Source organism: Prionailurus bengalensis, chromosome D4 (assembly GCF_016509475.1).
Source record: "Prionailurus bengalensis isolate Pbe53 chromosome D4, Fcat_Pben_1.1_paternal_pri, whole genome shotgun sequence".
Lineage (NCBI taxonomy): Eukaryota > Metazoa > Chordata > Mammalia > Carnivora > Felidae > Prionailurus > Prionailurus bengalensis.
The window spans coordinates 56,146,237-56,162,386 of NC_057359.1; the positions used below are offsets into that span (position 1 = coordinate 56,146,237).

The 16,150-nt window shown below is 39.3% G+C and overlaps 1 protein-coding gene and 1 long non-coding RNA gene across 4 annotated transcripts in view; one reads left to right on the top strand and one right to left on the bottom strand.

The window, feature by feature from the left end:
- Positions 1-222: 222 nt before the first annotated feature.
- On the bottom strand, positions 223-1,414 carry LOC122474901. Its single transcript, XR_006295041.1, has 2 exons — positions 1,081-1,414; positions 223-648 (listed from the first exon to the last, which is right to left on the bottom strand). It is a non-coding gene; the product is annotated as an uncharacterized LOC122474901 (long non-coding RNA).
- Positions 1,391-16,150, top strand: part of UBAP1 (ubiquitin associated protein 1) — a 61,389-nt gene continuing 46,629 nt past the window's right edge. The window contains exons 1-2 of one of the 3 annotated variants that reach the window (XM_043566246.1): positions 1,404-1,618; positions 4,108-4,150. The gene's annotated coding sequence lies outside the window, so the exon portion shown is untranslated. Of the gene's footprint in view, positions 1,619-4,107; positions 4,151-16,150 lie in introns of all 3 variants that reach the window. The other 2 variants (XM_043566245.1, XM_043566247.1) reach the window with 2 other exon arrangements.

Below are 16,150 nucleotides of genomic sequence, written 5' to 3' on the forward strand. Positions count from 1 at the left end.
ATTATGAGTGAAAAGTTTAATTGCTCAAGAAGTATCAGTATACTACACATATATACTCCTTGCCTCTTTTTAATTTCCAAGTTTACATTCCCTCCTGGACATCTCTCTGGAAAATTTGCCATCATCTTAATTTGGACAGCTGAACTCACTATTATCTCCTCTAGCACTTCAGTAAACCTTACTTTTTTTTTTTTGTTTATGTTTAAAAAAGACCCCCAGAACTTGCTTTTTCTTATGATTTATTCTCCCATGATTTATTCTCCCTCCCATTCTCTACATGGGAGTGTTGTTGAGTTAATCCCTTCAATCTTGGTTCAGTTCATTCCCTGGTCTCCATCCCTGCTGTCTCTGCTTTACTTCAGGTGTGAATCTTTTACTCAGTGCAGAAGTCTGCCCTGTAGTCTGCAGTCCATTTTATTCACTGCTACCATTTAAATTCTCCTGATGAAGAGCTTTGTTCCAGTAGTCTTCCACAAGCCTTCTGTGGCTGCCCATTATTTGTTGAATTAAGTAGGCAAATAATCCAGAATCGACGATTTGCTATTCTCTGCTTATTTTAACTTCCCCCTTCTGGAATGCCCACTTTCTTTCATTGTGAGTTAAAACTGCTGCACCCTTCAAAGTACAAACGGTATCTTCTCTGGAGCTCTGAAGAGAAAACAGGGCTCAAGAATTAGGTATGAGAGCACACACATTCTTTATGTACCCAGAAAGTGTAGAGATGTGAACCTTTTCTGATCCTCCAGCCAAAAGCCATTTTGTCCAGAGCAATTAACGCACCTGTTAGGCCATTATCACTCTCTGATTTTTCCTCGAGTTAACTGTGCTTCTATTTTTCTCACCAAAAAGGAACTTTCGGGAACAAAGATTCATCTCACGCAGTTATGAATCCTCCATGCACCGAATTTCAAGAGACATCCAATAAATGCACAAGGCAGTCAATATTTGGGATTGGATTACCTAGTTTGAATCGTTGAATGTCACAATTGGAGGAAGATTTAGAGGTCATCTTTCAACCCAATCTTTGTAAATGGGGAAAGTGAGGTCCGGAAAGGGTAGGACTTGTACCGGGTCACTGACCTGCGACCAGAAGCCAGACATTCTCATTCCCAAGTAGGTCTCATTGGTAAGTCTTTTTGCGTCCCTTCACGATTCGAGGCTCTCAGATTCCCTCCAGGGCCGCTTCTCCAGCCTCTACGCCTTAACCTCTGAATGACTCCCCCCACCTCCCTTCCCTTTCTCCCTTATGGGTCAGCAAGGTCCACTCGTTCCAACTGCAGCGGTCCAGGCAACTAGAGTTGTTTGGCAGAAGAGAGATTAGTTACGTCACCGTCGACTCCTCCCATTGGCCCAGGGAGGGTGGAGCGCGGCGCCTTGACGTCCGACGCCCAAAGGGGCGGAGTGGTGAGGGGAAGGAGGAGGGAAGTAGGACTTCAACATGGCGGCTGTGGTACTGGCAGTGGCTACGGTGACGGCCTGGCCCCGGGCGGGCAGAGTTGGAGGTGGTGGCGTTCGCTCTCCCTAGAGGCCGTCAGGAGCTCAGCGGGGACCGAGCCTGGGAGGCCGGCCGGCGCCAGCACCTTTCGGCTTCTGGGACGGCGGCGGCAGCGGCGTTCAGGTGAGGGGGGCCTCCCGCTGGGAGAAGGGGAGAGGGGCGGAGTTGGGGGAGGGGACCGGTACCGGGAGACGGATGGGGGAGGGTTCCTTGGGAAGAGGTTGGAGGCCGAGCCGGAAGAAAGGAGCTATAGCTGAGGAGTGGGAGGGAGAAGGGGCTAGAAATTGGTGACTTGGGAGGATTCTGGGAGAAAGGTCGGAGTGAGGGGACCCGAGTTGAAGGGGCGGAAGGCAGATGGGATGCGGAAAATGAGTTCGGATTAAGGGAACTAATACCTTACTGAAAGACAGGCGCAGTAGATGTCTATCTGGCTGGAGTAAGAGCTCTGTGGGAATTAGAGGATGTCGGGGAGGAGGATCCAGGTTTTAGTAAAGAAGGTGAGTGATCTGGAGTTGAGGGTGAGCTGGGGAAGTGAGATGCAGATTTACTTCTCCCTGAGCCGTTGAGATTAGGGAGAAAGGGAGGAAACCAGAGCCTGGGTGAAGGGCCTTTGGGGATATCTTTGACATTGTCTGGTCTTCCCCAGTATATTTGTCTTGCCTCTTTTGTTTATTTCTTGGGTGGAGACTTACCTGTATAGTCCACCTGGGCCTCAGAAACAGTCCCAAATCTTTCCTGTGGAACGTCAAGTTATACTTCATTTATTTGATCTCTGTCAGGGATCTCTGACTTTGGATTGTCTTCACACGTACTTGTTTCCAGGCTGGTCTTTTAAAAGTATGGCTGGGCATGAAAATGCATTTTATATTAAACTGAAGTGAAAATTTGAGAGTTTTAAAATAACATGCAGTGTTAGAAAACCAGATTGGGCAATTTAGTTGACTATTAAATACTTTCTGTTCTAACCCCACTTATTAGTGTTTTCTCTCTTTCCTCAGTTATAATTATTAGCATTTGAGAAATTGGATAGACATGATGGATGTTTCTCTTTGGAATTTTGTCATATTTGATGGTGGGAAAAACAGGGTACTTAGTCTTTAGTGATAGCTAGTTCTTTCTTGTTACTGTCCCAAACTAGTTAAACTGAAAGTTTATGTATTGTGTTATAACAAAAAATGTGAAGTGTTCAAAGTCTAAAAGAATTACATTCTCTGCATTAGCCTATAAAGTGGAATTTTAGAAATTAAATTTTTATTTCTAATCCATTCTATTTAGCTTTTCTGTTATTCATTTAACATTTAATGCGTGCTCTGTGTTGCATTAAGAGTCATTCTCATTATGGAAATGGGAAAATTAATGTTTCTCTAATGATCATCTCTATCACTGCACAGCAAATAACTTACTTGCTATGGCCTCATTGGAAGAAAAGGGTTACTTTAGAAATAAAGACAGTGGAAGAAAATTAAGAAGTTTCTGAATTTTTCTTTGGTTTAGAATTTGACTCATGACCTCATCATGACATTTTGTGTGTATCTGAAAGATTTTATTATTTACATTATTTTTATTGACATAAAAAAATCCTTTTTAAAAGTAGTATCTATGCAAATGTGGGGCTTGAACTCACAACCCTGAGATCAAGAGTCTCATGCTCTACCGACTGAGCCAACCAGGTGCCACTGAAAGATTTTATTTAAAAAAAATTTGTTTTAAAGTTTAATAGAGTGAGCGAGGTGGGGTGGGGCAGGGGGCGGGCAGAGAGAGGGAGAGAGAGAGAGAAAGAGAGAGAGAGAGAGAATTCCAAGCAGGCTCTGCATTTTCAGTGCAGAGCCCAACAGGCTTGAACTCATGAACCATGAGATCATGACATAAGTCAAAACCAAGAGTTGGACGCTCAACTGACTGAGCCACCCAAGCACCCCTGAAAGATTTTATTTTTTATTTTGGTTTTGAAGGAGACAGTATCCTGAAGTGATAATATTAGGTCTGTAGAGAGTCATCACTGGTTATTCCTATTTCTCAGATTGGCAAGTGTTAAGTTTATTTTGTGCATCTTTTTTTTTACATCTTGAATGTGGTAAGGTGTTTAAAATGATGATTCCTGAAATTTAATTCCGTGACTAAAATCCTCTTGGGTATTTTCAGCATTACAAATGTATTTTCATTATCCCAGAGTGTAGATGGCCTGTATTATAAATTTCCCTGATCTCTAATTAAATTGAATAGTTTGAGTTTTTTTTTTTTTTTTTTTAAAGTAAGCTCTATGCTCAAGGTGGGGCTTAAACTTGAACTTGTGACCTTGAGATCTAGAGTTGTGTGCCCTACTGACTGAGTCACTCAGGTGTTGCTGTTTTGAGATTTTCTTTTTTTAAGTTTATTTATTTTGAGAGAAAGTGTGAGTGGGGGAGGAACAGAGAGAGAGGAGAGAGCCAGAATCCCAAGCAGGCTGTGGGCTTTCAGTGTGGAGCCCAGTGTGGGGCTTGACAAATCCATGAACTGGGAGATCGTGACCTGAGCTGAAGTCAGATACTTTAACCAATTGCCACCCTTCTGCCCCTCCTGTTTTGAGATTTTTAACATGTAGATTATTTTAACTGTAAACTTTTTTCCCACAGGCAAACCAAAAAATCCCAATACCATCAATTCATCATTGATCAGGTAATTTTTCTTTAGACAGGCTTTTTCAGGAAATGTAAAAAGTGGTATGTAGTACCTTAAATATTAAATAGCTTTTATTTAGAATCAAAAACTTGAATTAAATCTTAGAAATCAGATGAGTTTATATTTTGACATAACTTGGGAATCCCTGCTTCTATATCATGAAGATAAGTGAAAATCTATTTTTTCCATAATCTAATAAAGGAAAGAGCCTTTCAAAGGTTAAAGGAAGACGTAGGCAGGTATTCCTCTTTTAACCAGTAGTGCACAATTTTGTAATATTGGAAATGATTTGAATTAAGAGTAATATTTTCCTATCAGTTGAGAGTTGTAATTCTAGGTTTTAAAATTTTTAGGTGAGATTAGCAAGATTTATAAAGGGAAGTGTGCTAACACTGGGCCTGTGCTAATGAGGTAGGCATTGTTAAACACTTGACATAATCTCTTAATCTTTGCAATTTGCAATCATCTCTAATCTTTGATTAGGTAGGCAGTTTGTGATACACCTACTTTTTAGGTGTTGAGGAAATTGAGGATCAGTGAAGTTGAGTAATTTAAGGTTACAGCTATAAAATGGTAGAGTCTGGATTTGGACTCAGATTTGTTCAACTTCAATGCCCAAACTACATCTGCTACACTTTCATCCCTCTTAGGCAGTCACAGGGCCATTTCATTTCCTATAAAGTAAATTTAAAGTATAGCCACTATTTTTATTTATTTATTCATTCATTCATTCATTCATTCTTTAAAAAAATTTTTTTAAATGTTTATTTTTGAGAGAGAGAGAGACAGAGGATGAGCGGGGGAGGGGCAGAGAGAATGAGACAAAGAACTCAAAGCTATTTAAAACTACTTGTTCTCTTTGTAGTATAGTGTAACTGGAATGATAAATAGTTCATTAAAATTTTAGTCATTAAGATGTCATTAGTACCTGAGGAGGAAATGAATACTGAATATTTTGTACTTAACGAAATAAACTGGATAAACTGGGTAAGAGGCTAAGTTTTCTTATTTCTATTGTTGTGTCAGGTTGGATTCAGTTCATTAAGGGCCAAAATTTGTATCTGGCAGTAGTCCGCATGTGTTCTCATAATTCTGGATTGGTCATTATCAGTTGCTTAATTGCTTACCAAACACTTTTAATGTTTGAGTCACTGAGTTGGCTCATGGTATTTGTGCATCTTGTGGTTACTGAGTCAAGAGCCAGCAGTATGTGTTTTGGTTTCCTCACTTCCTCCACAACACTTGATATTGTCAGACTTTTAAATTTTTTTCTAATCTGGTGGGTTTGAAATGGTATCTGTTTGGTTTTTATTACGTTTCCTTAAGTTGAGCCTCCTTTCATATATTCATTCATTATTTGTGCTTCTTTCATGAAGTGTGTGTTCAAATTCTTTGCCAATTTCTTGTTTCTCTTTTTCTGATTGACTTTTAAGACTTCTTTATATATGTAATTTTGTATACTAATTATTTGCTAACTACGGGCTACAAATAATCTGTCAATTTGTGACTTTTCATCTCTTTATAGTCTTGGTATTAGAAAAGTTCATAATTTTAATGAATTGAAATTTTCAGCTTTTTATGGTTTGTGCTTTTTATATCATATTTAGGAAACCCTTCTCTGCCAGACATGCTATATGTTTGTAATTTTTTTAAATTTTTTTATTTTAAGTAATCTCTATCCCAGCACGGGGCTCAAACTCATGACCCCTAGATCAAGAATTACATGTTCTACAACCTGAGCCAGTCAGGCACCCTAGTGCCTGAAGTATTTTAAAGCAAATCTCAAACTTTCCTGTAAATACATTGTTACGAACCTTTGTTAAGGCTTTCTTTTAAAAACATAACCATCATGCTATTATCACATTGAACAATTAGTAATTCCTTAATATAATGTCATCTATATTCAGATTTCTCTTATTGTGTTAAAAATGTCACTTTACAGGCAGTTTGTTCCATTCACAGTTCAGATAAGGTCTGTATTTATCACTTATTTGGCTTTCATGTCTAAGGGTTTTTTATTATATGATAATTATCCCCTTTTCATATGATTGATTCATTGGAGAAACCAGGCCATTTGTCCTGTAGGTATCCTATGTACATTCTCGTGTTTCTTTTCACTTGCTCCTCTATTTTTTGTAAACTAATAGAAGCTTGATTTAATTCATGTTTTTTATTTTTATTTATTTATTTAAACAATTCTTTTGTTAAAAAAAATGTTTTTAAATGTTTGTTTATTTTTGAGAGACAGAGCATGAGTAGGGGAGGAGCAGAGAGAGAGAGGGAGACACAGAATCCAAAGCCGGCTCCAGGCTCTGAACTGTCAGCACAGAGGCTGATGCAGGGCTCGAGCCCACAAACTGTGAGATCGTGACCTGAGCTGAAGTTGGATGCTTAACCGACTGAGCCACCCAGGTGCCCCTTTATTTTTATTTTTTGACAGTAAGGGGAACAGCACATAGGTGGTGCTCTGTACTTTCGTTTACATCACACAAGGAGGTATATAATGAATGGTTGTCCCACTTTTAGTGATTTTAGTGGTTTAGTTGTTAGTTGTTCAGATGGTGTCAGTGTGATCCTTATATTATAAAATTCCCTATAAATCTTTACTTAATAGTTTAGAATTCACTGATGATACTTGAATCAGTTATTTAATTAGAAGTTTTGAAATTGTATCATCATGCTATTTCTGTCATATTTATGTTTTTGAAGTATTGTTCTTTTCTAAAGAGCTTTCCCTTAGTAGCAGGCTTATGCTGAAATTTAGTTCCTATCAAAAGGGGTGGATGAGCACACTTACCATGATGAGCACTGAGTAATGTATTGAATTGTTGAGTCACTGTATTGTACACCTGAAACTGATATAGCACTATGTTAACCATACTGGAATTAAAATAAAAACAATAAAAAGAAAAAAATAAAAAGGACAAATGCTTTGTTCTTTTAATTACCAATTTCAGAGTAAAGAGTTAGTATAACAGGGGTGCCTGGGTGGCTCAGTTGGTTAAACCTCTGACTTTGGCTCAGGTCATGATCTTGCAGTCTGTGAGTTCCAGTCCCACGTCGGGCTCTGTGCTGACAGCTGTGAGCCTGGAGCCTGCTTTGGATTCTGTGTCTCCCTCTCTCTCTGCCCCTCCCTCATTCATGCTCGCTCGCTCTTTCTCTCTCTCTCAAAAATAAACATTAAAAAAAGTTAAAAAAAAAAGATTATAACAGTAGTCTCTTACGGTAGGTTATTTTTGGGGTTTTCAATTTTTTTTGACTGTTGGTTTTCTAAGGATCTTTTCTTTGATTATTATAAACTTGGGGATTTATACCATGTGTTTGAAATAGTTATAGTCATTCTTTTTTTTTTTTTCTTAAGATTTTGTTTTTAAGTAATTAAAAAAAAAAGATTTTAAGTAATCTCTATACCTGGTGTGGGATTTGAACCCACAACCCTGAGATCCAGGAGTTGGATATTCTACCTGTAGCCATTTTGATGTACAAGTTGTTTCATCTTTGATCAACCCTAACCATTTCAGGTTGGTGGCTTTTTCATATGAACTGTAATTTTTTTTTTTAAAGTTTTATTTATATAAGTAATCTCTACACCCAACATGGGGCTTGAACTCATGACCCCAGGCGCTTCTGCCTGAACCAACCAGGCGCCCCATGAACTATAAATCTTTGAAAGATAGAGGTGCCTGGTGGCTCTGTCGTTTGGGCGTCCAACTTTGCCTCAGGTCATGGTCTCATGGTTCGTGGGTTCGAGCTAAGGGCTTGACTCTGTGTCAGACTCTGGGCTGACAGGTCAGAGCTTGGAGCCTGCTTTGGATTCTGTGTCTCCCTCTCTCTCTCTCTGCCCCTTCCCCACTCGTGTTCGGTCTCTCTCTCAAAAATAAATAAACATTAAAATATTTGAAAGATGGGGCGCCTGGGTGGCTCAGTCAGTTAAGCGGCCGACTTCGGCTCAGGTCACGATCTCGCGGTCTATGAGTTCGAGCCCCGCGTCGGGCTCTGTGCTGACAGTTGGGAGCCTGGAGCCTGTTTCAGATTCTGTGTCTCCCTCTCTCTGACCCTCCCCCATTCGTGCTCTGTCTCTCTCTGTCTCAAAAATAAATAAACGTTAAAAAAAAAATATTTGAAAGATGTCTTTCATACACAACAGATGACCCAGGTTAATCTTACAAATTCTTCCTGTACATGTGAAAATAACCATTTCTCTAAGAATTAATGCAGAAATGATATTGAGAACTCAAAATGTAGATGCTAGGGATGCTCAACGATAGTGTCTTTTTGCTTCTACATTTTTATTTATTTTGAAGTTAAAAAACTTTATTTTTTTAAGTAGGCTCCACACACTTGAATTTGCAACCCTGAGATCAGGAGTCACATGCTGTACCGACAGAGCCATCCAGGCACCCCTACAGACATTTTTTAAATAACAAGTTTAGGGGCACCTGGGTGGTTCATTTGGTTGAGTGTCTGACTCTTGATTTTGCTCAGGTCATGATCCCAGGGTTGAGCCCATATCCGGCTCCGTGCTGAGTGTGGAACCTGCTTAAGATTCTGTCTCTCTGTCCCTCTCTCTCTCCCCTGCTCCCCCTCTCCCCATCTCTGCCTCTCCCCCCCCCCCCCCCCCCCCCCCCCCCCCCCCCCCCCCCACTCTCCCTCGAATCCGTGAACTGTGAGATGGTGACCTGAGCCAAAGTTGGATGCTTACCCAACTGAACCACTCAGGTGCCCCGTGAGTTCTCTTTATGATGAGGTTGTAAATTACCAATCTAATTTCTTTAATAGGTATAGGGCTATTTTTGTTTCTTTCTTCTGTAGTGATCTTTGGCAGTTTGTGGTTTTTATGAAATTGGTTCATTTCAGCCAGATTGCCAGACTTGGCATAAAATTGTTTTGATATGGTATTCTGTTTTAATCTTTGTAAATGTGTATGGTCTCTTTCATTCTTGATAGCAGTAGTTTTCTTTTTTTTTCTTTTTGCTTTTTTTTTTCTGATAAGCCTTGCCCAGGGGGTTTATCAATTTAATTAACCTTTGTAAAGAATCACCTTTAGGTTTTAGTTTTCTCTTTGTTTTTCTTAGTTTTATTTTAATATTTTTAAGGTTTACCCATTTATTTTTGAGAGAGTGCTTTTGCATTTCAGGGGAGCAGGGCAGAGAGAGAGGGGGACAGTGAATCTGAAGCAGGCTCTGCATTGACAACAGAGACCTTCGTGCTGGCCTTGAATTCAGAAACCACGAGATCATGACCTGAGCCAAAGTCAGACGCTTAACCAACTGAGCCACTAAGCCTTATTTTATTTTATTTTTCTTTGAAAGAGAGAGAGGGGGAATGTGTGAGTGGGGCAAAGGGGGAGAGAGAGAGAAGAGAGCCTTAAGCAGGCTCTACATGCAGCACGGAGTCTGACTCGGGGCTTGATCCCACAACCCTGGGATCATGGCCTGAGCTGAAATCAAGAGTCGGTCATTCAACTGATGGAGCCACCAAGTGCGCTTCTGTTATTTAGAAATGAATTGGTGCTTTCTTTTTTATTTTTTTATTTTTTATTTAAAAAAAAAATTTTTTTTTTATTAACGTTTATTTATTTTTGAGACAGAGAGAGACAGAGCATGAATGGGGGAGGGTCAGAGAGAGGGAGACACAGAATCTGAAACAGGCTCCAGGCTCCGAGCTGTCAGCACAGAGCCCGACGCGGGGCTCGAACTCACAGACCGCGAGATCATGACCGGAGCGGAAGTCGGCCGCCCAACCGACTGAGCCACCCAGGCGCCCCACGGTGCTTTCTTTTTAAAAAAAATCATGTATTTATCTGTTTTGAGAGAAATAGTGAGTGAAGAAGGAGCAGAAGGAGATGGGGAGAGAGAGAAACCCAAGCAGGCTACTGCTGTCAGTGTGGAGCCTGATGTGGGGCTTGGCCTCAGGTTTTAAGGTTTATCCATTTATTTTTGAGAGAGTGCATGAGTGTAGGGGGAGGGCCCAGAGAGAGAGAGCAACAGTGGATATGAAGTGGGCTCTGCCCTGACAATAGAGATCCTAGTGTGGGCCTTGAACTCAGGAACCATGAGGTCATGACCTGAACCAAAGTCAAGAGTCAGATGTTTAACTGACTGAGCCACGCAGGCACCCTGTATTTATTTATTTATTTATTTATTTATTTATTTATTTATTAAAAAAAATTTTTTTTCCAACGTTTATTTATTTTTTGGGGGACAGAGAGAGACAGAGCATGAACAGGGGAGGGGCAGAGAGAGAGGGAGACACAGAATCTGAAACAGGCTCCAGGCTCTGAGCCATCAGCCCAGAGCCTGACGCGGGGCTCGAACTCATGGACCGCGAGATCGTGACCTGGCTGAAGTCGGACGCTTAACCGACTGCGCCATCCAGGCGCCCCACCCTGTATTTATTTTTGAAAGAGAAGTAGAAAGAGCACTCACCAGTGGGAGTTGGGGGAGGGGCAGAGATAGAGGAGAGAGAATCCTAACCCGCCTCTACTCAGGGCTTGATCCCATGAACCATGAGATCATGGCCTTAACTGAAATCAAGAGTTGGATGCTGAACAAACTGAGCCACCCAGGCACCTCAGAATTGATGCTTTCTTATTTGAAGTCAGTGGTGTTCTGAGTTTTAATGTCGGCCTAATCAACTATGGTTTTGTTGTGCTACAAGCAGGTTTCCAAACTGCCTGTGTTGCTTTTGGTGCTAATATTTCCCACATTCCTGGAAATCATATACACCCTTTACATTATAGGTAAGTTAGCTGGATTGTACATAGTTGGATAATTTATGCATTGTGTTAGAGTTGACAAAATTGTTACAGAGGTGAGAAATTTTAAAGATTTATGCTTACATTTATATTGGAAGTAATTCTATACGACATATAGTCCACATGTTGAACTTTCATATTTGGAATGTCTTTTTTTTTTTTTAAGTTTAAAAAATTTTTTAAAAATGTTTATTCATTTTTGAGAGAGGGAAAGAGAGAGAGAGAGTGTGAGCAGCAGAGAAAGAGGGAGATATAGAATCTGAAGCAGGCTCCAGGCTGTGAGCTGTCAGCACAGAGAGCAACATGGGGCTTGAACCTACGGACTGAGAGCCCGACCTGCATGAGCCGAAGTTAGATGCTTAACTGACTGAGCCACCCAGGTGCCCCTTTAATGTTTGTTTATTTTTGAGAGAGAGGGAGGGAGACACAGAATCCGAACCAGGCTCCAGGCTCTAAATTGTCAGCACAGAGCTTGACTCCAGCTCAAACTCTGGAACCGAGAGATCATGACCTGAGCCGAAGTCGGATGCTTAACCAATTGAGCCACCTAGGTGCCCCCTTTTCTTTTCTTTTGAAAACACAGGTTTGCCTATTTTATCTATCTATCTATCTATCTATCTATCAATCAATCAATCAATCAATTACCCAGGCACCTGGGATATTATTAAGTAACTTTGTTCCAGTAATCTGGTAAGATTTGATTCTCTATTTGACATGGATATGAAAAGGTTGTACTGTATATGTATATATTTTAAAATGGACATAGTCCACTATATTGAAGTTTTAGTGATGTGCTGTGATTTTTTTTTTTAGTCTAAATTAGTATATATACCAGTATCTTCATTCTTTTTAAAAGTTTATTCAACTTTTAATGATGGTGGGAGAAGAAACTTAGTGAAATATATTTTTTTAAATGTTTGTTTATTATTTTGAGAGAGAGACACAGAGTGTGAGCAGGGGAGGGGCAGAGAGAGGGAGACACAGAATCCGAAGCAGGCTCCAGGCTCTGAGCTGCCAGCACAGAGCCCGACATGGGGCTTGAACTCATGACCCATGAGATTATGACCTGAGCAGAAGTCAGACGCTGAACAGACTGAGCCACCCTGGCACCCCGGAATATTTTCTTATTATTTGAAGGATGATAGACTTTTGATTATTTTCCAGGAGAGTTGCAAAAGATTTAGTACATAAGTATGCTGAAATCATATATTTAACCTTTATAGAGAATTTTCCATTTGATTGCCAGGGACTCATAAGTCAATATAAAAATAAACGGGTTTGGGGTCACCTGGATGGCTCAGTTGGTTAAGTGTCTGGCTCTTGGTTTCACCTCAGATCGTGATCTGAGTTATGGGTTCAAGCCCCAAGTTGGGCTTTATGCTGGCAGTGTGGAGCTTGCTTGGGATTCTCTCTCCCCCCCCACCCCTTTTTCCTCCCCTCCCCCACTCACGTGCTCTCTTGCAAAAATAAATAAATAAACAAAAATAAATGGGTTTCAAAAAATTTAGAAAAATGAGTTTCTTACTGTAGGTGATGGTCTTTTGGAATCACCTTTCTTTGTTCTATAGAGTAAGTACAAGCCATTGAAATGTGGCTTTATTAAAATAAGATTTAGGAAGGTGAGGAGGTGTCAGTAGACGCTGGTGAGTAACTATTGCTTGTATTATGTTATTTAATCCTTATAATAACCCTCCTTAGATTCACTCCATTGTACTATTTAATTTCTAATATTAGAAATCTTTTTTTTATTTGTAAGAAGAATATGTTAAGTTTTGTTACCAGATAGAAATTACAACCTATTTTGATAACTATAAAGTACCTAAGATTAATGAAAAGATCTGTGTGTTTTTTGTGTCTTTTTATTAGAAATCATTTCAGATTAAGGTTTCTCAGTTGTAAAATAAAGAAGGAAGATTCTGTTGTGTACAGTGGTTTCCTCCCCCACCTGCCATCCACAAGGGGATATGTTCTAAGACCCTCAGTGGATGCCTGAAACTGTGCAGTTGTCCAGTTTATATACAGATGGTCCCCAACTTATAATGGTTTGATTTACAATTTTTTGGTTTTATGATGTGAAAGCAATATGTTTTCAGTAGAAATCATACTTTGAATTTTGAATCGTGATTTTTTTCCCAGGTTGTGGTATGATACTCTCTTATAATGCTGGGCAGTGATAGCCAGCTGCAGCTCTCAGTCAGCCATGTGATCATGAGGGTAAACACCTTATATGCTTATAACCATTTTGTACCCATACAGCTGTTTTTCACTTTCAGTACAGTATTCAATAAATTACATGAGATATTCAACACTTTATTATAAAATAGACTTTGTGTTACATTATTTTGTCCAAGTATATGCTAATGTAAAGTGTCGTGAGCACGTATAAGGTAGGCTCAGCTAAGCTATGGTGTTCAGTAGGTTAGGTGTATTAATTGTATTTGTGACAGGATTTTTTTTTCAATTTATGATGGTTTTATTGAGATGAAACTCCGTAAGTTGAAGAAGATCTGTAGTAAGGTTTTTCTTATACATATATATGTATGACCAATTTTATTTATTTATTCATCTTTTAAAAAATATTTTAAGTTATCTCTACACCCAACTTGGAGCTTGAACTCATAACCCTGGATCAAGAGTTTCATGCTCTACCAACAAAGCCAGCCAGGTGTTCTATGTATCTGGCTAGGTATGATCAGTTTTAATTTATAAATAAGGCACAGTAAGAAATTAACAACAATAATAAAAAATAAAATAGAACAATTATGTGAATGTGGTCTCTCTCTCTCTCAAAGTGTCTTATTGTACTGTACTCCCCCTTCTTGTGATCATGTGAGATGGATAAAATGCGTGATGAAATGAAGGGAGGTAAGTGTCGTAGGCATTGTGACTTACCATTAGGCTACTGATGAGGATCATCTGCTTTTATGAAGTTGTGCCATCTTTATATTGTTTGTTCCTTTGGTACTGCACAATATTCCCTTTGGGGTATAAGTTCTTGAGTTTGGTGAACAGAGCTCTGTTCTTTGTTTCCATGGGAAAAACCTTTCAGATTTCACATGACTCTAACAGAATGATGTAATCCACTGAGTATGAAGACTGTTGGAGGAACAGAAAAATTATGTTTGTGATTATTTCTCTCGGGTCAGATTCATAGCCCATGGTATGATGTTTAGCTTCCTTGTATAAAATACAAGTCAACCAATTATATTGTATTGGCTACTTGTAGAGTGAAATAGGGTTATTAGTGTTAAATAGTAAGCATTTTCTACTTAAAAAAGTGAGTGTGGACTGTGTGTACATACTGAATCATAGGCTCAACAAGTGATTACATGTGTTTATATGCTGTCATAACTAAGAATTTGAATGAAGTCTTGCATTATTTTTATTATAAGAGCATAAAAGCTGCTGAAGTCCATAGTTATAAAAGAATATATCCAGACCCTTAATTCTGAAAAGGTTGTCAGAGATCATTTGTTCCAGGCTTCCTCTTTTTATAGAAGCAGTCCTGAATTCTTCTTTTCCCCCCAAAGATTTTGACAGGCTCTAAACCATCCCAAAGTGATGGAAAAATTAAGGCTAGAACTCATGTTTTTAACTGTCTGGAGTTCTCTTTCTCTCTTACATTCTGGCATGAGTTGTGATACGATTTTTTTTTTTTTTTTCAGAGAGTGTGAGAGGGTGCAAGTGAGAGAATCCCATGAGGGACAGAGAGAGAAAGAGGGAGAGAAGTGGGGCCCACCCAAAGCAGGGCTTGAGAGGGCTCATGGTCACCTGAAGGGGGGCTCGAACTCACCTGATGTGGGAATTGAACTCAAGAACTGTGAAGTCATGACATGAGTCAAAGTCATATGCTTAACCGACTGAGCCAACCAGGCTCTCCGTGATGTGATTTTTGAAAGAGTTGGGGAGGAGATGACATTTTTGCTTCAGTTACTTCTTGAAATTATTTTTTTCCCAATGTTAATTCACAGTTGAAAGAATTGAATTGATAAGTTTGTGGCTGAATTTCCTTTTGGGACATTATACTTTTATTTTCCCCTTTTTTCCTTTTTATATTTTATTATGTAAGTGCACATATATATACGTATATATATTAGGTTCCATGCCCAACGTGGGGCTTGAACTCATGACCTTGAGATCAAGACTAGTATACTCTACTGACTGAGGCAGCCAGGTTCCCCTATTTTTTACATTTTAAAAATTTATTTTTATTTTTAAGTAATCTCTATACCCAGCATGGTGCTTAAACTTATAACTCTGAGATCAGTTGTTGGATGCTCCACTGACTGAGCTAGCGAGGTGCCCCTGCAACATTGTACTTCTACTAAACTCTAAATCATGTTGAAGAAAATGTTAAATGAGGTGTAATGAATTGGTTAAGATACTGATTAAAAATTTCTAATTAGCTAATGCTTTATGTTATGACTCCCCATTCTAACTTGTAACTGTCAGCACTTTCTTGTTCTTACATTATGTTAGTCTCATAGGCCTTATGATTTCAGACTATTGGTGATTCTTAACTTTTTCGTTTTAAGGGCATTGTTTTGTTTACTCATATTTATAAAATACATATTAGTTAGGAATATTATAGAATTATCCTATTTTCAGAAAGTTTAAGGGAAGAGAGCAAGGGGATATGAAAAGGCCTCCCTCCCTGCTAAAGATTAGATATGCTAGATGCTTGTAGAATTAAGAGGAACCCAGAGTTGATTCAGAGTTGAGGAAATCCTTATTTGGATTTTTCCTGACCCATTTTGAAATTAGTTGGAGTTCGTTAATTTTTAATTTTTAATTAATTTTTATTTTAGAGAAAGGAGCAGAGGGAGAGAGGGAATCTTTTTAATTTTTTTATTTTGAGAGAGAGAGTGTGAGGAGGGCAGGAGCAGAGAGAGAGGGAGGGAGAGAGAGAGAATCCCAAGCAGGCTCCGTGTTGTCAGTGCAAAGCCCAATGCAGGGCTTGATCTCATGAACCCTGAGATCATGACCTGAGCCAAAATCAGGAGTCGGACACTTAACCAGCTGAGCCACCCAGGCCCCCAAGAATTAGCTAGAATTCTTAACTGCAGTTCTCATGAAAACAGATTGGGTCAGTAATTTACCTTGACAAATACTATATTTTTATGTACTGCTAATTGCTTTTTAAATTTTAGCAAGTTGATACTCAGCTATAACCAGTTTGTATTAAACTATGTGAAATGAATTTTGTGGGGAGCCTGGATGGCTCGTTTAGTTAAGTGACT